Source organism: Canis lupus, chromosome 35 (genome assembly GCF_048164855.1).
Source record: "Canis lupus baileyi chromosome 35, mCanLup2.hap1, whole genome shotgun sequence".
In the NCBI taxonomy this organism is placed as follows: Eukaryota; Metazoa; Chordata; class Mammalia; order Carnivora; family Canidae; genus Canis; species Canis lupus.
In genome coordinates this window covers 1507456-1531242 of record NC_132872.1, presented here as the reverse complement: position 1 = coordinate 1531242, position 23787 = coordinate 1507456, and the positions used below count along the sequence as shown (strand labels likewise).

Genomic DNA, 23787 nt, shown 5'->3' with positions numbered 1-23787 from the left:
AAATATTATAGGATCTTAAAAAGCATTCTAGTATTTTTAAGGATGAACATTTGTTAAATATGGCACCATTTTGAATGTATTTCAGAGCTCCGAATTAGAAGTTTCCAGAAATGTATGACTAGTAAGCATGAGCCTTCCCTCTTCTAAGTCAGGTTTAGGGTACATTTCTTACAAATGTTTTGACTGTCAGACCCAGGGAAACACTTCTGATCTGTTTGCATACCTCCAATAACTTGGCCTGAAATTCTAATGCTTACCTCACTGAGATAAGAATCTTACCAGCATTTCTGTGTTAAATACACCAAGAGATCTTTAAAAGTGTAAGCACTTTAATGCATCATGTCATTATTTGCATTTCTTTTTTTTTTTTTTTATTTATGACAATCACAGAGAGAGAGAGAGGCAGAGACACAGGCAGAGGGAGAAGCAGGCTCCATGCACTGGGAGCCCGACGTGGGATTCGATCCCGGGTCTCCAGGATTGCGCCCTGGGCCAAAGGCAGGCGCCAAACCGCTGCGCCACCCAGGGATCCCTTTTTTTTTTTTTTTAAGATTTATTTATTTTAGGGGATCCCTGGGTGGCTCAGCGGTTTAGCACCTGCCTTCAGCCCAGGGTGTGATACTGGGGTCCCAGAATGGGGTCCCAGAATCGAGTCCCGAGTTGGGCTCCCTGCATGGAGCCTGCTTCTCCTTCTGCCTGTGTCTCTGCCTCTCTCTGTGTCTCTCATGAATAAATAAATAAAATTTTTAAAAAAAAAGATTTATTTATTTTAGAGTGAGCACACAAGCAGGGGACGGCCCAGAGGGAAAGCAGGAATCCACAGCAGGCTCCATGCCCAGCACGGAGCCCGATGTGGAGCTCCATCTCACAACCCTGAGAGCATGACCTGAGCCAAAACCAAGAGTCCTACATTTAACCAACTGCACCACCCAGGCGCCCCATTATATGCATTTCATATGGAATGTTGGATACCCTAACGTGGAGAACAGCTGCAATAAGAGTTTACTATCAAAAACTAAAATTAGTTTTAAGGCAGCCCTGGTGGCTCAGCGGTTTAGTGCTGCCTGCAGCCCAGGGTGTGACCCCGAGGTCCCAGAATCGAGTCCCACGTTGGGCTCCCTGCATGGAGCCCTCTTCTCCCTCTGCCTGGGTCTCTGCCTCTGTGTGTGTGTGTGTCTCTCATGAATAGATAAAATTTTAAAGCAAAACCTAAAATTACATATTTTTTAGCAAGGAGTGGAATATATGTAATGACTACTTGAAGTATATTAAACTATAAAGTTGTTTGTGCTATTCTGACATTTGTATATTTTTAATTACAGCAAACCTCTAAAACATTTGCCCAAGAAAAGTTCAGAACTTTTTTTTTTTTTTTTTAAGATTTTATTTATTCATGAGAGACCTGCAAAGAGAGGCAGAGACACAGGCAGAGGGAGAATCAGGCTCCCTGCAGGAAGCCCGATGGGGACTTGATCCCAGGACCCCAGGATCGCACCCTGGGCCAAAGGTGGCGCTAAACCACTGAAAGGCTTTAATGACTTGAAAAGCACTATTAGTAGGAGGTTTTGGGGGGGGGTTGTCTTCAAATATTTAGAGTCTTCTGGGATATTTTTAGGAGCTTCATGCTTTACTACTACTTTAATACTTTGGTATTTGTGGCTCTTTTTTTAAAAAATGATTTTTTATTTATTCATGAGAGACAAAGAGGCAGAGGGAGAAGCAGGCTCCACACAGAGCCCAATGCAGGACTCGATCCCAGAACTCCAGGATCACACTTTGGGGCTGAAGGCAGACGCTCAACTGCTGAGCCACCCAGAGGTCCCTGTGGCTTTTTTTTTTTTTTTTTTTTTTTTTTTTTTAGGGAGTTATTTTCTATGCTCAGTCACTTAAGTTTTATCTTTCTAAAAAGGAGAACAATGAAGGGAAATGTCTTTTTAGGCCTAGTTATTTTAGTTTTTAACAAGGCAATGTACATAGACTAAAAATTCAAATAATCTTCAAGTAGTTTAACAGTGTCAGTCCCCAGTTTTAAACTTCCCACTGCCAAGTCCAACTCCACAGAGGATGCTCCTTTTAACTCTGGGCTGTTCTTAGCAGCATTAATCTTCAAATTTCTAAATTCTATACTTAAGTATTTCTTGACATTTCGATCTTTCACTTCAGTAATTTCTTGTTACGGCCATTGGGAATTTGCATGCTGTCCTAGCATCCCATTTCCCCATTTCATTCTGTCTGGTCTCCCATTAAGTGAAGCAACGATTTTTGGAAGCACCTGGGTGGCTCTGTTGAGTGCCTGACTCTTGATCTCCGCTTGGGTCTCGATCTCAGCTCTGCCCTGGGCTCTGCACTGGGCGTGGAGTCTACTTTAAAAAGAATAAGCGGTAGCAATCTTTCATTCAAGTAGCAGTTTTTATTTCTTTTTAAGACTTATTTATTTTAGAGAGAGAGGTGGGAGGGGGCGGTTAGAGGGGGAGAGAAAGAGAGTCAAGTAGACTCGTGCTGAGACCAAAACCCTCGGCGGGGGCGCTGGATTTGATCCCACCACCCTGAGATCGTGACCAGAGCTGAAACGAGGCAGAGGCTTGTCTGAGCCACCCAAGCGCCCCAGTAGTCAGCTCTTAGGACTGTGCAAATGTTCACTAAGTAGCCTACTACATTACGTATTTCTTGTACAACTCTGTTTCTCCGATTGTGAGTTTTCTTGTCATATTGATTCCTCTGGCAGTTTCCTATGTCCCCACTAACTGAGTTATCCCCGACTCGCCACAAAATTGCAGAAGCCCTCTGGAGACTGTGTTCTGTACAATTAAATGTCTCAGACAATGACAGTTCCTTTTTCTTTCCTGGAACTTGACTGGGGCTGCAGTTGTCGACTGTGGCTCTGCAGGCCCCTCTGGCATCCGAAAGTCAACCTCATTCTTCTTCTGAGTTAGAGCCTTCGTTTCTTGGACACTATATCTTCTTGCTTGACTTCCTCATCTCCAAGAAGTACCTCTTCCACTAACTTCCTGAGAGAGTACACAGAGGTAAGGTTTTTAAGAACTTGCGTGTCTGAAAACGCTCACATTTAATTACTAATACAGGATATTAGGTTGGAAATCATCTTGAGGATTTTAAAGTCACTACTTCATTTTCTTAGAACTGCCATTTCTGATGTTTATATGTAGCCATTTTTCAGCTTCTGGAATTTTATCAGTAAGTGCCTTGGTGAGGGTGTGTATGTTTTCATTAACTTTGGGCATATATGGCAAGCCATCTTGGTAACAGACTCCTTTTTCTTTGGTTCTGGGAAATTCTTGCATTTTCTTAAAAATTGCCACTTTCCCCCCCATTATTTCTTTCTAGAATTCCAGCATTAATCATTATTTTTCTTACCTTTCTCTTCTGCTTTTTCATCTCTTTGCCTTTTTGTTGTTTTGTTTTGTTTTTAGAGAGAGAGAAAGGGAAGGAGGGCAGTATCTTAAGCAGGCTCCACACCCAGCACAGAACCACAACCCCAAGACCGTGACCCAAGCCGAAATCAAGAGTCTGACACCAAACCATCTGAGCTGACCAGATGCCCCTCTTTGCCTTTTGTTTTTAACTTTCTGGGAGAATTGCCTTGATTTGATCTCTGACCGTTTTTCGAACATATGCCCACTATCAGATTTTTTTAAAGATTTATTTATTGGGGCAGCCCGGGTGGCTCAGCGGTTTAGCGCCGCCTTCAGCCCAGGGCCTGATCCTGGAGACCCGAGATCGAGTCCCACATCAGGCTCCCTGCATGGAGCCTGCTTCTCCCTCTGCCTGTGTCTCTGCCTCTCTCCCCCTCTCTGTGTCTCTCATGAAAAAATAAATAAGATCTTTAAAAAATATATATATTTATGTATTTATTTGAGAGAGCAGGAGTGGGAGGGGCAGAGGGCAAGGAGAGAATCTCAGGCCGACTCCATGCTAAATGCAGAGCCTGATGAGGGGCTCAGTGTCAGGACCTGAGTTGAAACCAAGGATCATGACCTGAGCTGAAACCAAGAGTCAGACACAACCATAAGCACCACTAGGCATCCTTCAACTACCAGATTTTTAATCTCCAAAAGCTTATTCTTGTTTTCTGATCTTCATTTTTATACTCTTCTGCCCTTGTTTCACAGATTTAATATCTTTGGGACTCCTGGGTGGCTCAGTGGTTGAGCGCCTGCCTTTGGCCCAGGGCGTGACCCCTGGGTCCTGGGATCAAGTCCCACGTCGGGCTCCCGGCATGGAGCCTGCTTCTCCCTCTGCCTGTGTCTCTGCCTCTCTCTGTGTCTCTCATGAATAAATAAAACCTTTAAGAAAAATAAATAAAGTTAATATCTTTCCTGAAGTATTAATTGTGAGTTTTTTCTTGGTCCGGGCTATAACAAAATACAGTAGTCTGAACGATTTAAACAACAAAAATTTATTTTTCACAGTTCTGGAGGCTCCGAAGTTTAAAATTGAGTTGTTAGTCAAAGTGGATTTCATTCTGCGGCCTTGGCGTATAAGCAGCCATCATCTTGCTGTTTTCACAGAACCCTTTGTGCACATGAGGAGAGAGCAATTTCTGGTGTCTCTTTTATTTTTTTGTGAAGATTTTATTTATTCATGAGAGACACAGAGAGAGAGAGAGGCAGAGACACAGGAAGAGGGAGAAGCAGGCTCCACGCAGGGAGCCCGATGCAGGACTCGATCCCAGGATCCCAGGATCACAACCTGAACTGAAGGCAGCCGTTCAACCGCTGAGCCCCCCAGGCGTCCCAGGTGTCTCTTTCTAGAAGGACACTAATCACGTCTGAGGCCCCACCCTCACAATGTTTAACCCTAATTACCTCCCAAAGCCTCCGTCTTGAAAATACCAATACAGTGGGAGTTAGGATTTCGACATACTAATTGGGGGGTGGGGGGTGGGATGGGCACAAAACATTCACGCCATATTATCTCTGGATTGTGTGTTTTTTCTGGGTTCTTTTTTGCTTTTGATTTCGTCTTTCACTTAGACTTTTTACACGTCGGGTACATACTTGCAGATTAACGCTGTCTCTAACACCGCCAGTGTCGCACTGTCTGGCACTGCACCCAACACATACTCAGGTACACATTGATTTTTCTCAATTCTTAGCTGGGCTTTTGGTGTCATTCACCAATTATTCATTTTGGTCCTAGATCTTTTTTCTTTTTTCTCTAAACTCTGATGACCCTCAACTCCTTTATCTATCGTTCCAACACTATCTTCTGCTCCACTGCTGGAATGTTGTAGTTTTTTATCTTTGCGACTGTTTTTCTCTTCATTATCATATTGCATCTGCCCTCAGCACATCACTGAAACTACTCTTACCAACATGACCACTGACACGGAATGTCCAGGCAGTTCTCAAGAACATCAAGAAAGACGACTCCCTCGGCTGGTGCTTACTGTGCTTCCTGGGGGGTTTTCAGAATTCCTAAGGTTCTACCCTTCTCAGATGTCTTCCTGCAGAATAGAGAACTTTCATTCCTAGCTTTTTTTTTTTTTTTTTAAGATTTTATTTATTACAGAGCTTGGGGGGTAGGGCTGAGGGAGGGTCATAGCTATGATCATGGGCTTCTGGGCGGCACAGTCAGTTAAGCATCTGCCTTCAGCTCAGGTCATGATCCAGGGTCCTGGGATCAAGTTCTACGTTCCACTCCCTGCTCAGCTGCTTCTCCCTCTGCCTGCTGCTCTGCCTGCTTCTGCGTGCGCCTTCCCTCCCTTTCTATCAAATGAATAAAATTTCCTAAAAAAAAAAAATAATAAATGCTATGACATTTATTTTCGGTTAAGGTCTAAAATATGATAAAGATTTGGTAAGCTTTTAGTAGGATTCTATTTTTATCATTGAATATACTATATGAAAGAAGCTCTTGAAGTTATCTTAAAAATCTACCGTTTATAATAGATCAAAGATATAAAGTACCTAGAAATAAGCAATACCCCCCCAAAAAAAACTTTATAAAGGGAATGTGAAGATTTTATTGAAAGATTTTAAATTGGGATTGGGAATTGCTTTATAGATGAGATAGTTTCAACTGTGCACATTGAAAAGAAAAAAGTGTGAAACAATTTGATTCATTTTAACCCAAATTAATCAAACATTGATTCAAAGTTAGAACTGTATATTCCCCTGAATTTTGGTATAAGATGACACTTCCTAGAAGCCAAGTCATGGCTTGTATACTACTCTGACCCCTTTGGACAGTAGTTTTGGTTTCTATGTGCCATTCAGCCAAAGGAATGTACCCACCCGGGGATGCTGGGTGGTGCAGCGGTTTGGTGCCTGCCTTTGGCCCAGGGCGCGATCCTGGAGACCCGGGATCGAGTCCCACGTCGGGCTCCCGGTGCATGGAGCCTGCTTCTCCCTCTGCCTGTGTCTCTGCCTGTCTCTTTCTCTGTGTGTGTGTGTGTGACTATCATAAATAAAAATTAAAAAAAAAAAAAAAAAGGAATGTACCCACCCATTTGCCAGCCCCAGTTCTTTGGGGAAACTGATTTCCATGGAGCCACACCTTGTTGGCTGCTAAACATCCCACCAGTCAAGAAACTTGATTAAACTCTGGAAGCCTCTTCTCACTTGTTATTGGAGGCTCTGAGGTCTTTTGCTAAAAAGAGATGAAGTAATGATTAATGATAAAAAAATAACTTCAGGTATTTTCCTCTGGTGTATGAGTGTTGAAATTATGTCCCAGTACAGTCTGTAAGCCTCCCACTCTTGGTTTCTGGCCAGGTCGTGATCTCTGGATCCTAAAATTGAGCCCCACCTTGGGCTCCCTGCTCAGTACAGTGTCTGCTTAAGACTCTTCCTCTCCATCTACCCCTGCCCCTCCTTCCCATTTCACACACTCTCTCTCTAAAATAAATATTTAAAAAGATATTTGGATTATGAGCTTCTCTTTGTTGCAAATATCTCCTAAAGGATTTAGACACCTCCCCTCTCCACTTTTTTTTTTAAAGATTTTATTTATTTATTCATGAGAGACACAGAGAGAGGCAGAGACACAGGCAGAGGGAGAAGCAGGTTCCATGCAGGGAGCCCGATGCGAGACTGGATCCCAGGACTCCAGGATCACGCCTTGGGCCAAAGGAGAGGTTCAACTGCTGAGGCACCCAGGGGTTCCCCCTCTCCACTTTTCATTAATCCATTAACCTAAATCCTAGTTGAGCCTTCATTAATCTCTCAGAGAATGGATGAAAGGAATTTTGGAGTATGAAGGTCATCAAGATAAGGAGGACCTTGACAGTACTGCGTGTAAATTAGAAGATGAACATTGAGCAATATTCTTGAAAGAGATGATAGGGCATTGACAAATTTTGTCTTCTCAAACTTGACAAAGTAGGTAGGTAGGGTCTTGGCTTGATGTCAACAGTTTTTTCAACTTTGTAAGGTTGTAAATTTCAGCCTTTTTTTTTTTTTCAGATTTTTATTTATGAGAGACAGAGAGAGAGAGAGGCAGAGGGAGAAGAAGCAGGCTCCTATGCAGGGAGCCTGATGTGGGACTCGATCCTAGGTTTCTGGGATCACACCCTGGGCCGAAAGCAGGCGCTAAACTGCTGAGCTAGCCGGGCTGCCCAATTTCAGCCTATTCTAATTGAGATTTCGGGCTATTGCTGAAAGGAAGAGAAAAAGAAGAGTCCAGTAGAAATGAAAGGATGTTGTAATTTACTCCTACCCTCTGCCTTTCAAGATGATTTAGTGAAAGCTTTAATATTTCTAGTTCAGAGACACCTGAGTGACTCAATGGTTGAACTTCTACCTTTGGCTCAGGTCATGATCCTGGGGTCCTGGGATCGAGTCCCACATCAGGCTCCCCGCAGGAAGTCTGCTTCTCCCTCTGCCTGTGTCTCTGCCTCTCTGTGTGTCTCTCATGAATAAATAAATATTAAAAATCTATTTCTAGTTAAAAGGATTTTCAATAATGTAGCTCTAAATGTGTTGAGGGTCTGTTGCAATATACCCTAGTTAGCATTGGATTAGGATGGATTAGTGGGTAGGGGAAGATAGAGGAAAAGGCAGTTTTGAAGACTGACCTTGCTCAGATTACAGAGTACCATGGTCTTCCATAACGAGGATATTTTGTGATTAAGTAGGTTCTCGACTTTTGTTTTTTGGGTTTTAAAGATTTTATCTACTCATGAGAGACACACAGAGAGAGAGGCAGAGACACTGGCAGAGGGAGAAGCAGTTTCCATGCAGGGAGCCCGATGCAGGACTCGATCCCAGGACTCCAGGATCACGCTCTGAGCCAAAGGCAGATGCGCAACCGCTGAGCCCCCCATGATCTCAGGGTCCTGGGTTGGAGCCCTGGGTTGGGCTCCCTGCTCAGCAGGAAGTCGGCTTCAACCTCTCTCTGTGCCCTCCCCACTACTTGTGCTCTCTCTCTCTCTGATAAATAAATCATTTAAACAAATCTTATTGTAGAGTAACAAATAAAAAGATCAAATTAATAGAATCAGAAATTAAAGAAGGGACACTACTACTGTCCTTACAGAAATAAAAAGAATTATAAGGGAATATCATGAACAATTGTATGCCAACAAATTGGATAACCTAGGTGAAATAGGTAAATTCCTAGAAAGACATCAGGTTGGTCTAACATAAAAATCAAGTCTGTAAATATTAATAGAACAAAGTAACAAAACCAGATGATCATTGCAGTAGATGCAGAAAAAGTGTTTGACAAAATTCAACATTCCTTCATGACAAAAACACTAAAAAAACTAGGAACAGAAAAAGGAACTTCCTCAACCTGATAAAACCATTTACATAACCCACAACTTACATCAATACTTAATGGTGAAACACTGAAAGTTTTCCAAGGCAAAGATGTCCATTCTTGCCACTTCCATTCAACTTTGTACTAGATGTTCTAGCCAGGGTTATTATGCAAGAAAAAGAAATAGAATGCATCTATTTTTTTAAAAAGATTTTATTTATTTATTCATGAGAGACACTGAGAGAGAGGCAGAGACATAGGAAGAGTAAGAAGCAGGCTCCCTGTAAGGAGCCCAATGCGGGACTTCATCCCAGGATTCCAGGATCATGACCTGAGCCAAAGGCAGATGCTCAATCACTGAGCCCCCAAGTTATCCCAGAATGCATCTATCGAAGAAAGTAAAATTATATCCATTCTCAAATAATATGATCTTATAAGAAGAAAGTCCTAAGGAGGGGCACCTGGGTGGCTCAGTGGTTGAGTGTCTGCCTTCGGCTCAGGTCATGATCCCAAGGTCTTGGGATCGAGTTCTGCATCAGGCTCCACGCAGGTAGCCTGCTTTTCCCTCTGCCTGTGTCTCTGCCTCTCTCTCTGTGTCTCTCATGAATAAATAAAATCTGAAAAAGGAAAGAAAATCCTAAGGAATTCACATAAATAGAAAAATATTAGAATAAAAGAGTTCAGCAAAGTTTCAGGATGCAAGAACAATATACAAAAAGGAACAGTAATCAATGAAGTGTGGTAATGGCGTAAAAATAGACATAGGATCAATAGGATAAAATATAGGCCATAAATCAATCTTCACATTTGTGCTCAATTGATTTTTGACAAAGGTGCCAAGACAATTCAGTAAGAGAAAGAATAGTCTTTTCAACATATGGCACTGAAACAATGGAGTACCCACATGTGAAAGGATGAAGATGAACCCCACCATTACACCATATTCAAATATTTATTACAAGCGGATAATAGACAGACATGTAAGACATAAAACAATAAAATGTTTTCTTATTTTTTGTTTAAATGATTTATTTATCAGAGAGAGAGAGAGAGCACAAGTAGTGGGGAGGGCACAGAGAGAGGTTGAAGCCGACTTGCTGCTAAGCAAGGAGCCCAACCCAGGGCTCCAACCCAGGACCCTGAGATCATGATCTGAGCCGAAGTCAGATGCCTAATCAACAGAGCCACCCAGGTACACCAATAATGGTTATTTATTTTTTATATTTAAGAAAAATTATTTATTCATGACAGACACACATAGAGAGGCAGAGACACAGGCAGAGGGAGAAGCAGGCTCCATGCAGGGAGCCGGATGTGGGACTGAATCCCGGGACTCCAGGATCATGCCCTGGGCTGAAGGCAGGCGCTAAACCACTGAGCCAGCCAGGGATCCCCTCATGATTATTTATTTAAAAGAATCCTGTCAGAGAAAGACAAATACCATATGATTTCACTCATATGTGGAATTTTTTTTAAGATTTATTTTTTTAAACTTTAACTTTAAAAATTTTTTTATTTATTTATGACAGTCAGAGAGCGAGAGAGAGAGAGAGAGCGAGAGAGAGAGAGGCAGAGACACAGAAGGAGGGAGAAGCAGGCTCCATGCACCGGGAGCCCGACGTGGGATTCGATCCCAGGTCTCTAGGATCGCGCCCTGGGCCAAAGGCAGGAGCTAAACCGCTGAGCCACCCAGGGATCCCCTCATATGTGGAATTTAAGAAACAAAACAGATGAATATAGGGGAAGGGAAGGAAAAAATGAAATAAGATGAAAACAGGGAGGCAAACCATAAGAGACTCCTAACTATAGGAAACAAACAGGTTTGCTGGAGGGGAAGTGGGTGGGTGGAAGGGATAATTGGGTGATGGGCATTAAGGAGGGCACTTGATGTATTGGGCATTATACACAACTGATGAATCACTAAATTCTACCCCTGAAACTAATAATACAGTATATGTTAACTAAATTGAATTTAAATTAAAAAAATTTTTAGACCCTCTAAAAAAATCTAGAGGACAAATTTAAGTCAACGAAACCATGGATAGTAAAATTATGGAGAAAAGCTTTTATAGTGAGGAATGAATTTAAATAAATGTCTAAGTCTTAAAGAAATCTGAGAACTATGGTTATAAACAGAAGGTATCATTTATACCCTTGGGCATTATAGACATGATATAATGGAGTTTTACAAGGGACTTTTACTTCTGAATAGGATGTAGTAGGAAGACAACGTTCCTGCTCCAACAACCTAAAAAATGCAGGAGTTAAAAATATCATAGGTTAAAATATATTAGAGAGCTGTGAAGTGAGGACTTGTTTATTGAATTTTAGGTAAACGAAATTCCAGAGAGGGGAAAGCCCTTCTAAAGTGGATTAATAATCACTAGTTGGGGGATCCCTGGGTGGCTCAGTGGTTTAGCACCTGCCTTTGGCCCGGGGCATGATCCTGGAGACCCGGGATCAAATCCCACGTCGGGCTCCCGGTGCATGGAGCCTGCTTCTCCCTCTGCCTGTGTCTGCCTCTCTCTCTCTGTGTGACTATCATAAATAAATAAAAAATTTAAAAAAATCACTAGTTGGTTGTTTTATTTTTCTGGAAACATTTGCTAATTTTAGGTCCAGGCAGGCTGGGAATCTGTCTCAACCTAGTTGGAGGGAGTCTATGCAGGCAAAGAAAACCCAGAGGAACTTTTTTTTTTTTTTTAATTTATGATAGTCACACAGAGAGGGAGAGAGAGGCAGAGACATAGGCAGAGGGAGAAGCAGGCTCCATGCACCGGGAGCCCGACGTGGGATTCGATCCTGGGTCTCCAGGATCGTGCCCCAGGCCAAAGGCAGGCGCTAAACCACTGTGCCACCCAAGGATCCCCCCTGAGGAACTTTTAATCGGCTACTGGGCCTGACTGGAAAGCAGATGATCTCCAGTGCATGGCTGGTTTTCCATGTGGGGTATTTTCTGAGTTTGAGACCTGCTTGGAAGCTATGGAACTGAGCCAAAACTTTATTTATTTATTTATTTATTTATTTATTTATTTACTTACTTACTTACTTACTTATTTATTTATTTATTTAGAGGAGCACAAGTCTGGAGAGAGGTAGCGGGGGAGGAGAGGGAGAGAATCCCAAGCTGACTCCATGCTGAGGATGGAGCCCAACACAGAGCCTGATCCCACCAGCCGGAGATCATGACTAAAGCTGAAACCAAGAATCGGATGCCCACCGACTGGGCTACCCAGGTGCTCCTGGGCCACAATTTTAAAAAAGTCACAGTGCTTAGGAAATTATACCCCATTAGAGGGACATGGCCCTCAATCGCATGGCTAATCTCTGCCTCAAGACATTTCTCATCTCTTGGGGTGCCTGGGTGGCTCCATCAGCTAAGCTCTGCCTTCAGCTCAGGTCATGAACTCAGGGTCCTGGGATAGAGCCCCTCATCAGGCTCTCCGCTCAGCAGCGAGTCGGCTTCTCCCTCTCTCAAATAAAACAAACCTTCAGAAACCATAAAGACATTTATCTTTTTCACAAGATTTATTGAGAGAGAGTGCGTGAGCGAGCATGCACGCATGAGTGGGGGTGGGGGGGTCTTAAGCAGGCTCCAGTCCAGCAGGGAGCTTCATTCCCTAACCCTGAGATCCTGACTTGAGCCGAAATCAAGAGTCGGTTGCTTGACTGACTGAGCCACCCAGGTGCCCCGACAGGACTCCTATTTTGAAGCAGAATTAGTTAAGCTTAAGAGAGGCCCAAAGCCCCAGAGGAATGAACTGGAAGCACTGTAGTCTCTCAGGGCTCAGGAGGCAGATTTTTAAACCAAAAGCTTGGGCTGTCCCCGAGGGAAGAACAAGAAGAACGAGTCTAAGAAGCGCAAGCTTGCGGGATCCCTGAGTGGCGCAGCGGTTTAGCGCCTGCCTTTGGCCCAGAGCGCGATCCTGGAGACCCGGGATCGAATCCCACGTCGGGCTCCCGGTGCATGGAGCCTGCTTCTCCCTCTGCCTCTCATCTGTGATGAACTATCATAAATTAAAAAGAAATAAAGAAGGCAAGCTTGCCAAGACTGAGGTCAATCCCTGCTTGACCTGTAGTGATCAGCCCCTGCGACAACCTAACAGAAGAGGGGGAATCCCCACTGGCGGAGGATAATGTTGCAATTCTTTCACTCACGGTGTCCCGCTCCTAAGAAAACCTTACCGAACAGGTGAAGTGGCAGGAAAATGTGGCAGATAATCAAGAGAGATTAATGAACCACTGACCCAGACCAACAGATGACCACATGTCCTAGCAAACAAGGATGGGGTGTGTGTGTGTGTGTGTGAAGGTGTGATGAAACAAAAGAAAACAAGATTGATTAACAAAATGAACAGATGGAGACTTTCAACAGGTAACTGGAATCTAAGATTTATTTAAGGGGATCCCTGCCTTCGGCACAGGGCGTGACCCCGGGTCCTGGGATCGAGTCCCGCGGCGGGCTCGTCGGGCTCCCTGCGTGGAGCCTGCTTCTCCCTCGGCCTGTGCCCTCTGCCTCTCTCGGGGTCCCTGTGTCTCTCATGAATAAATAAAATCTTTAACAAAAAAATGAAATTCACTAAAAAAAATAAAATTTATTTAAAAATAAAAAACCTGAACATACAGAGTTAAAAATTAAGAACTCCGTGTATACATCTGACAGATGGCGGAGGACCCCGGAAGCGAGCAATCAGGACGTTCAGAGACAGGCCAAGAGAAAACCATCGAACTGAATGAAGCATCCAGTGAATAAGAGACAAAGACGGTACAAAATATCAAAACACACGAAGAACAAGGTCAAGGGGTGTCACACGTGTGGCTGGAGTCCCGGAGGAAGGGGCGAGAGGATGAAGCCGAAAGTACAGTCGACGCGAGCGGCCCGGGGGGCTCAGCGGTTAGCGCCGCCTGCGGCCCAGGGCGTGACCCCGGGTCCCGGGATCGAGCCCCGCGTCGGGCTCCCTGCGTGGAGGCTGCTGCTCCGCCTCTCTGTGTGTCTCTCATGAATCGATAAAATATACTTTTTAAAAAGTCTACGTGACGAGACCAGGGCCGGGGCCGCCCCCCGGGGCGCGAGGTGCACGCGCCGCCGCACTCACGGCCCGGCCGTCCCCACCGGATGCGTCCTCTTCCGGGAGGCGCTGCTTCCGTCCAGCCGCGGTCCCACAGCGCCGCGCTCCGCCCGCCCACGGACCGAGGCCTCGCGACACAAGGGGCGCCTCACGGCCGCGCTCAGAGACGCCGCGCGAGGGGCGGCCGCTTCCGCACGCCAGGCTGAGGCCCCTTCCCGTCTCACGAGGCGAGTTCTCGGGCCGCCGGGGAGAGCGGGCTGCGCCCTCGGGGGAAGCGCCTCGGGGCGGCGCCGGCCTTCCGGGTTTAAGACTGAGAGGGCGGCGGCCCGGCCTCCTACGCGTCCTGTCAGCCTCCGCGAGGCCGAGGGCTCTGCTCCCACCGCCTCCACGCTCCGGGCGGGGGCGGGGGCGGGGGCGGGGGCGGAAGCGGGCGGAGGGGGCGGAGCCACGCCTCGGCGCCGGCGCAGGCTCGCTCTTCCGCTCGGGCTGGGCCGAGGCGGAAGGGCTCGGGGCGCGGTGACGCGATCAGTGGGCGCCGGCGTCGCGGCCCCGCGGAGGCTCGCTGGCCGTGGCCGCTGGGAGCAGGCCGGGCGCCTCCTCGCTGACGGGGCTCTCCAGAACGGGTGGAGGCGGGGCCGCGGGCTGAGCTGCCGCAGTGTCTGGACCCGCGGTGCGGCAGGTGCCGGCAGCCGGGGACCCAGGTGAGCAGGGGTCCGGGTGTCGGGTCGGGACCCGGCGGGCTGGCGGTTCCCGCGCCCTGCGCGCCAGCTCAGCAGCCGGGCCTGGAGGCCTCGAGCTCTGCCCCCCCCCCCACGCCCGAGCCCGCGGCGCTCTCCCGGGGGCGGGCGGGGCGCTCGGCCCGGGGCCCCGCCGTCCTCCCGCTCCCTCTGCGGCCTGAGCTGGCCGCCCTTCCGGAGGCTGCGGAGGTGCGCCCGCCGCTCTGGAAGCCGGGGCTGGTCCGCTCGGAACGTGGCGCTTCCTTCCTGCCCTCGGCCTCTTGGGCCCCGCTCCTGGGGCCTGTCGCGGCGCACGGCTGCGGCGCCCGTAACGGGGGCTCGTCTCCTAGCAGGTCTCTGCCTGCGTCTCGCCGAGGCCGCGCCAGCCGGTTCCGCCGGACCGCCGCGCCGGGGGAGGCCTCGGACGGGAGGGGCGATGCGGTTCCGCGCCGGAGGCTCCGGAGCGGAGCTGAGATCCTAGCCGCCCGCCCGCAGCGGCTTTCCTCGCGAGCGAGAGCCGTCCACCTTTTTAGCCGCTCGTAAAGCGGGGCTTTTTCGTGCCCCTTTCAGTTGGGAGAACGAAGGGGAGTGAAGAAAGCAGAACGTCCGCCACTAAAGGTTTTGGATTTAAGAACATCCTGGACACCTGATGGTAGGTCCCTAATTACGTCTTTAACTGAGAATAACCAAGCTCGGCAAGGAGGAGTGTGGTTGGAGCCTAACTGCAGGGCCCGCTTTGGGTTGCGCGGCGTTAGGGAGAGGTCAGAGTCTGCTAGCCGCCCCCCCTGTCTCGTGCTGATTGATAAAACATTATTGGTATCTGAGCAATAACCTGAATCAGTTTTGCTTCTTCCCCGAGATCATTTTGCCCAGTGGGCCACATCTAGAAAGAAAAATAAATAAATAAAGCTGGAGGGGCCTCATTTGCCCCTTGGCCCACTTTAGAAGGGCTTCTTTGCTTCTTTGCGCGCGCGCGCGCACACACACACACATATATATACACATATATATTTAAAGATTTTATTTATTCGTGATAGACACACAGAGAGAGAGAGGCAGGCTCCATGCAGGGAGCCCGATGTGGGACTCGATCCCAGGACCCCAGAATCAGGCCCTGGGCCTAAGGCAGGCGCCAAACCGCTGAGCCACACCCAGGGATCCCCTGCATATATTTATAGAACCCCTGCCCTCTGCTTCTAACGGTGTTCAATGAACACTTCATGTTCGTTGAAAGTGCGCAGAGAGTCAATACAAGAGCTTGACTCCGGGTGGCTGGACATCACAGTTCTGAGTTAACCTGTGGAGTTGCCTTTCTCTACATTGGAGAGAGTAAACCGTACCGCGCTCTGAAGTTTAATAGACCCTAGTTAGTGGGGTGTTGGGGGAGATGGGGGGGGGGGGTTATGCAGTCAAGTAATCTGAGTGAGTAGTACCTGTTCTCACAAATGCTTGGTCAGCCAAACCAAGGATGCTTTCCTTTCCTCAGTGGAACATGATGATGATGGCTGTTTCGCATCCTAGCCAAGTACAATCTCCAGTTCCTTTGTTTTTTTGTTTTTTTAGATTTTATTTATTTATTTATTCATGAGAACACACAGAGAGGATTGAGAGAGAGAGGCAAAGACATAGGCAGAGGGAGTAGCAGGCTCCATGCAGGGAGCCGCCATGGGACTCGATCCTGGGTCTCCAGGATCACGACCTGGGCTGAAGGCGGCGCTAAACCGCTGCGCCACCCAGGCTGCCCTCTCCAGTTCCTTTGATACAGAATTATCAATTGGGAGTTTTAACTCATGGATACTAAAGGGAACTCGAGGGCCTTCTAATCTAGTGGTTCCAAAACCTGGCTGGGCATCGGAATCATTTGAGGGGGTGGAATTAATACAGAACTCTAGGTGCCTGGGCACTGCTTCGGTAGATCTAAAGTAGGACCTGGGTGTTTGTGTGTATTTTTTTTTTTTTTAAATAGCTTCTCAGGTGATACTCATGTTTTGGAGACCCAGATGTACAGCAGGTTTCACATATTTATGAACAGGCTCCAAGGTGAAGCGTAATGCCCTTAACGAGTAACTTTACTTGAATCAGTAGGTAATAAATACTTTCAGGTTTTGTACCGCCTTGAGCCCAGAAGGTAAATTCGGTAAGTCATACATAGCTCAATATAATTTTGTTTTTGTGGCTTCCTATGCATTAAAATTTCTTAAAGCTTTTTGATGAAAGTATTAGATTTTACAGTAAAATTTCCTACCAAATGTTGCTCTGGATGTTTTTTGGCATAATTATATAAAAGTTATATCACTTTGTAAATCAGCTTTTATGCCATGCTTTCATGAGCCATGGAAAAATTCCAATTTAAGAAAAATTTGCTATTGTTTTGGCTTATCAGAAACCCAGTGCACTCTACACAGGCTGCTTTTTTCTTTCTCCCTTTCTTTCCTTTTTTTTTAAACGCTTTCTTCCATCTTGGTATGCATGATCACTTTGTATCACTAGTCAGCTTCCAGTGGAATGCAGTTTGAGAGCTGGGCTCTGTGAAGGTCTCTAACTGCCTGTAAACACTTAATGTAACTGGAGGCTTTCAGTTTAAGCTAGTCCTTGAATTTTTAGTCTCTTTTTCTTTTCTTGGTTTAGTTATAATGTGCCACTGATTTAAAGAATTTGATAGAGTGACGCCTGGGTGGCTCAGCAGTTGAGAGTCTGCATTTGGCTCAGGTCATATCCTGGGGGCCTAGGATGGAGTCCCGCATCAGGCTTCCTGCATGGAGCCTGCTTCTTCCTCTGCCTGTGTCTCTGCCTCTCTCTCTGGGTCTCTCATGAATAAATAAATAAAATCTTAAAAAAAAAAAGTATTTGATAGATGCTTGGAAAGGATCAACTGATTAGGTGGTAACAGTGTTTCATGTGTATTTTTCTTATAGTGGAAAAGCCTCATGACTGGGTTTTGTTTTGTTTTGTTTTTTTGTAATATTTTCAGAATGACTAAGGTATTAGGCCATTCAGGAAGTGTTGGACATTCTCTTTTACGGAGATACACTTATTCTCAAATTATTCTTCAGTAACCTCCTTACTGCTTTAGTATTCCTATTTTGTGTTATTACTAGAGCCAGAAATGGACCCTACATCACAAATCCTCCCGAGGAGGATGCTGAATTATTTTCTAAAAGTGACCCTGTTTATAGCATGTTAACTATCTACAACCAGATGACAAAGGGTATTCTAAACTTGCTGATTAAAAAAAAAAACGTGTGGGGGTCCCTGGGTGGCTCAGCGGTGGAGCGTCTGCCTTTGGCCCAGGGCGCGATCCTGGAGACCCGGGATCGACTCCCACATCGGGCTCCCAGTGCATGGAGCCTGCTTCTCCCTCTGCCTATGTCTCTGCCTCTCTCTCTCTGTGTGACTATCATAAATAAATAAATAATTAAAAAAAAAAAAGTGTTAACAGGGTGCCTGACTGGCTTAATTGGTAGAGCATGTGACTCGTGATAATTGGGGTCGTGAGTTTGAGCCCCACATTGAGTGCAGAAATTACTTAGATAAATAAATGAGACAAACCATGTTAACAAATACGTAGTCCATAAATCTGAGTCTAGAGACCTATGGTATGTGTCTGAAATGAAAGGCCAGGTCACTGAGTCTCTAAACTTTTTTTTTTTTTTAAGATTTTATTTATTTATTCATGAGAGACACAGGCAGAGACACAGGCAGAGGGAGAAGCAGGCTCCATGCAGGGAGCCTAATTGCCGGACTTGATCCCAGGACTCAGGGATCACGACCTGAGCCAAAGACAGACGCTCCACTGCTGAGCCACCCAGGTACCCCAAGTCTCTAAACTTTTTATTTATTTTTGTTTCTGAAATACCTTAATTCTGAGGTTTTACAAACTGTTGTGTTTCAGATTCTGATAGAGCGATCTTTTCAAGAGGAGGTACTTAAAAAGGATAAATGTGGACCCAGGGTTCCAAATTCAATCTAAACTGATATTACAGATGTAACATAGAAAAAGATGCAGGATGAGGGTAACAATTTGAAGACCCAGTGAAAGTCATTTGCTGGACCTTGAGGCAGTCTTCTATATGTCTGAGGACTTGAGACCAAAACTGGATACTTAATCTACTTTTTATCTGGTGGCTGTGATGAAAATATCACCAGTAGGTACCATAAATGTGTAAGTCTCTAGTTCTCAATCTTTTTTTTTTTTTTTTTTAAGATTTATTTACTTATTTATTCGGAGAGAGAGAGAGAGAGTCAGAGACACAGGCAGAGGGAGAAGCAGGCCCCATGCAGGGAGCCCGACGTGGGACTCGATCCCGGGTCTCCAGGATCACACCCCGGGCTGCAGGCGGCGCTAAACCGCTGTGCCACCGGGGCTGCCCTCTAGTTCTCAATCTTGAGCTTTTTTATAGTTCATTCATATTCCCTGATGCCAGTGGGCATTATTTGTTTTTATTTTGTTTTTAATCTTGTTTTCTACTATAAGCTGTTCATTTTCTCATTTTTCTGGGGTGAGTGACCCCACCCCTGTTTATTTGCTATAGAACAGCTATTACTGTCTTACTAACTGCTAAAAAGAACTTTTTCAGAGTGCTGCTTGCGTTAATCTGTACAGTGTTTGCACTGCAGTTTTACCCAAATATTGGACCCCTTCAGGATTGTTCAGACTTAGGGCTGTCTTGGAGTTAGTATCTCGTAAATGTTGAAAGCTCGTTTTTGTTTTCCTTGTGTGTTGTGTTTTTTCTTTTTTAAAGATTTTATTTTAGAGAGAGAGAGAGAGATTGAGAGAGAGAGAGAAGCAGGCTCCATTGCAGGGAGCCTGACGTGGGACTCGATCCCGGGTCTCCGGGATCAGGCCCTGGGCTGAAGGCGACGCTAAACCGCTGAGCCACCGGGGCTGCCCCTGTTGTGTATTTTATTTTATTTTATTTTATTTTATTTTATTTTATTTTATTTTATTTTATTATTTTATTATTTTATTATTTTATTTATTTATTTATTTATTTATTTATTTATTTATTTATTTATTTATTTTTCCTGTTGTGTTTTATATTTGAACAAATGTTGGTATTTAGTGAACATGAACACAGAACAGCAGTGCCAAGAATACTGGGGTAGAAATGTAGAGGGCCCCCCTGCCGAGATTGCTTTTAATTTTAATTATATGTGCTCTGATGTATCTTGGGGTTTGTTGATTTTAGGGCATACTAGATGGACTCTTATTGGAGAACCTTTGGTAGTGGTATCTTTGGCTTTTCTCTTAAGTGAGTTGATTCCTCAAAAAAGAATCTTCAGATCTCCTGCTGGGAGCTTATTTATAACCTGGCTTCCAGCAGTCTGAGAGAGAAGTCTTAGCCCTTAGTGTGTAAACTCCCTTACGTTCATTTAACTCAACTATTTTCAATATGATATTTTCATTCTCAACTGGACCAGGTGTTTTCCAAATCCAGGATTGTTTTATAGTCCATTGCTGTACCCTCTAGAGCTGCAGTGTCCAATATGGTAGCTAGTAGCCACATGTACCAACTTAAATTTAATAATTGAAATTAAAGTATAAGTTCCTCATTTGCATTAGACACATTTCAAATGGTCAATGTGTATGTGTATGTGTATCTGTCCAGAGGCTACCATATCGAACAGGTTAGATATAAAATATTTCTATCATTGCAGAAGTTTTATTGGACAGTACTGTTCTAGTTAGAAGATAGTGTTCCATGCTTCTGCAACGGTGGAGTAGGGGTAGTTGGCTGGTTTTTGTGGGGAGTAGGAGGGTATCTAAATGATTTGACCAATCTTGTTTTTAGCACTGTGTTCACATCCCTTTTATAGAACCTGCTGCTGCCAATTTTTGACCTGTTTTGAGGCACTGTTGTATAAAATGGATTACTTTCCTCATTGTAAGCTTAAGATTAACTTTCTTCAGTCTTTAAGTCAATTCCCATTCCAACTTCCAAAAGGTTTTGTTGTCTTCTCTTTCGTTTTATATACATAAGCTTAAAAAAACCCAAACCCTTTGTTCTGTACATCTCATTATATATAAATTATATCTTAAAAAATGATGTTAAAATGATGCTTTATTTTCATCTTAATGGGATTTAGGAGGGAGGAAGAGTAAAATGTGTTCAGTCTGCCATCTTTTTTCCATAAGTAAAGTACGCTATCGGCATTTAAATATGTACAACTGTCTCCCTTTAAAAACACTCTGATCTCATATTTACTTAGGCTTCTTGAGCAGTTTTTTTTTTTTTTTTTTTTTTTTGAGCAGTTTTATATATTGTCTCCCTCACTCCATCTTGGTTTTGTCCTCTCCATTGTATTAAAATTTCTCTTACAAATGTCAATGAGAATCATATGAAGACTTTTATTTTATTTTATTTTTTTTTTCATATGAAGACTTTTAAATCTTTATCTTGCCTTTTTTTTTTTTTTTTTTTTGCCTTTTTTTTTAAGTGATCTCCTTGCTCATCACTGGGCTCGAACTCAGAACTCTGAGATCAAGAGTCACATGCTCCACTGACTGATCCAGCCAGGAACCCAATCCTTATTTTGATTGACTTCTCAGTAGCCTTTGACCATTTCCCTCCTTCTAGAAACTTCGAGTTTTCCTGACACCACACTAACCTAGTTTTCTGCCTCTTTCTCTGTTCATTTCTTCTCACTTCCCTTTGCTAAGCAGTATTCTTCCTTTACCTCACTCTTATATCCTAGAGTTCCTCAGAATACTGCCTTACGGTGCATTTGCTCCTACCTCTTACAGATTCTCCCTAAGGGAGTTTATCAGTTTCTTAGCTTTAGTTACTATAAACTGATGGCTTAAGCTGGAATTCCTATGGTATCCTCTTAGACTTCCTGACCCATATGTGTCCACTTGGATTTCCTACAGTCCCCTCAAGTCTAACATGTCTAAGACTAAAGGCACAGCCAGTATAACCTTCCTCTAATCTTTCTCCATTTGTTCCATATAAATTTTACTGCCATCTGCCTAGTAGCTCATAGCAAAACTTACTTTCCATGTACAGTCTTCTAAATAGTCTGAAGATTGACTCGCTGTTTCTCTCCATTTTCCCTTAATCTAAGTGGCTATTGCACCTTGCCCACGTTTACCTGTAACAGCCTCCTAACAGATTTCCTTTGCTTTGGTTTTCTGCTAGCCATTCTGAACAGGGCAAGTAGAATGAACCTTTTAAGTATATAAATCTGGTCTTGTATCCCTTTTTGTCTTTTAGTAGTTTGACACTACCTTTCTATTAAGTAGCAGTATCATTAATTTAGCTTTTCTGTTCCTCTCTAGGTTCTCCTTTAAGTGATACTAAGTTTCTTTCAGTTCCTTTGACTATTGCATTCCGTCTCCTGGGCTTTTGTTGATCTGTTCTCTTCAACTAAGAACTCTCATCCTTTGGCTCATTCTTTAGAAAGGTCTTTCTTGACCCTTTTGCCATATACTCCCGTAATACTCTGAATGTTGGGATCCCTGGATGGCTCAGCGGTTTAGTGCCTGCCTTTGGCCCAGGGCATGATCCTGGAGTCCCCAGATCAAGTCCTGTGTCGGGCTCCCAGCATGGAGCCTGCTTCTCCCTCCTCCTGTGTCTCTGCCTCTCTCTCTCTATGTCTATCATGAATAAATAAATAAATAAATCTTAAAAAAAAAAAAAAAAACTCTGAATGTTACCTTCTCTTCATCACGTTTGTGAATACCTGTTCAAATGACTTTTCCATTAGACTATAATATTTTTTTGGATGCTCAGATGTTATCATGTTTATAAAAATTCATTTATTGAATTGAAATTTAAAAGGTGTGTGTACATTTTTACAATTTCAGCATTATTGGTGATGTAACCACATCAGAAGTAAGTTAGAAAAAAAAAAAAAGTAAGAGCGGTTAACTTTTTAAGGTACAATCCAGATGGTTTCTCAAATTTGGTAGGATTTTTAAAATCTTAATTATATGCTCTCTTCCCCTTTCTTCAATCAAGATTTATTATGGACTGGGGCAGCCCTGGTGGCTTAGCAGTTTAGCGCTGCCTTCAGCCCAGGGCGTGATAGTGGAGACCCGGGATCGAGTCCCGCATCGGGCTCCCTGCATGGAGCCTGCTTCTCCCTCTGCCCCCCTCCCCTCTCTCTCTGTCTCTAATAAATAAATAAAATCTTAAAAAAAAAAATTTATTATGGACTAATAATTATGCAGCTATGTGTGTGTTTTAAAGATTTTATTTATTAATTTGAAAGAGAGCGAGCAGGGCAGGGGCAGAAGAGAAACAGACTCCTTGCTGAGCTCAGAGTCAACTATGACTCCATCCCAGGACCCTGAGCTCATGACCTGAGCAGAAGTCAGGTACTTAACCAGCTGAGCCACCCAGGTGCTGTGTGCTTATGTTTATAGAATAAATATCTTACTGATAAGATTTTTCCAGTGATTATATTACCTTTAAGTATTATGAAGAATAAATTCCAAATCTCCTTTTATGTTGGTAGTACACAGAATGTATTTGACTTTCATATTGAGAAGTTTATTTTAAATTTCTTTTTCCATTGATAAAGAAGTAAAATAGAGTACCCTAAACCAGAGGTTGCCAAACTTTTTTTGTGCATGGTCCCCTTAATGTCTTTTTCATGGTGTCCTTAGGCGTAGTAAAGTAATGCATTAGGTAATTAGATCTAAATAACTTAGTATGTTTAGCAAAACAATAGTTGTTTAAAAAATACACATAAATTTGGGGACTCTGGGTGGCTATGTGGTTGAACATCTGCCTTTGGCTCAGGACGTGATCCCGGGTACTGGGATCCGTCCCACATCGGGCTCCCTGTGAGGAGACTGCTTCTCCCTCTGCCTGTGTCTCTGCCTCTCTCTCTCTCTCTCTCTCTGTGTCTATGAATAAATAAATAAAATCTTTAAAAAAAATACACATAAATTAAAAGGCAATTTGGGTTTTTAGTTCATTCTTAACCACAATTAATGTACTCGTTGGGCACTACAGAACTTCAAACCTTGGAATCATTAGACACTACCCACCCACATTTCCTGTTCTAAATAGATTTTTGCATAGTACTTTTTTTTTTTTAGTCATTACAGCAACCAACAAAACCTCAGCTTTGCAAAGATATGATGTCACAAAGATGAATATACCAGGATCTAATTTGAAACTGAACTATATTAAACTGGTAATTTGTAGGGTTCTTGACAGGTATGATAGATAAAGAATATCGTTTTTTCCCTTTGATTTAGAAATGCCTATAACATCCCCGTGAAGTTACTGCAGAACCTCAGGTTACCTTGGCACACTGTTTAGGAA

At 44.2% G+C, this 23787-nt stretch overlaps 1 protein-coding gene and 1 long non-coding RNA gene across 14 annotated transcripts in view; one reads left to right on the top strand and one right to left on the bottom strand.

Annotated features, from left to right (window-relative positions):
- Positions 1-746: 746 nt before the first annotated feature.
- Positions 747-14189, bottom strand: LOC140624945 (uncharacterized). Its single transcript, XR_012024370.1, has 3 exons — positions 13838-14189; positions 6469-6612; positions 747-3008 (listed from the first exon to the last, which is right to left on the bottom strand). It is a non-coding gene; the product is annotated as an uncharacterized lncRNA (long non-coding RNA).
- SENP5 (SUMO specific peptidase 5) overlaps positions 13868-23787 on the top strand; it is a 58750-nt gene continuing 48830 nt past the window's right edge. For 7 of the 13 annotated variants that reach the window (XR_012024364.1, XM_072811949.1, XM_072811945.1 and 4 more), the window contains exon 1: positions 14320-14494. The gene's annotated coding sequence lies outside the window, so the exon portion shown is untranslated. Of the gene's footprint in view, positions 14021-14319; positions 14495-14838; positions 15162-23787 lie in introns of those variants that run through there. The other 6 variants (XM_072811947.1, XM_072811942.1, XM_072811944.1 and 3 more) reach the window with 4 other exon arrangements.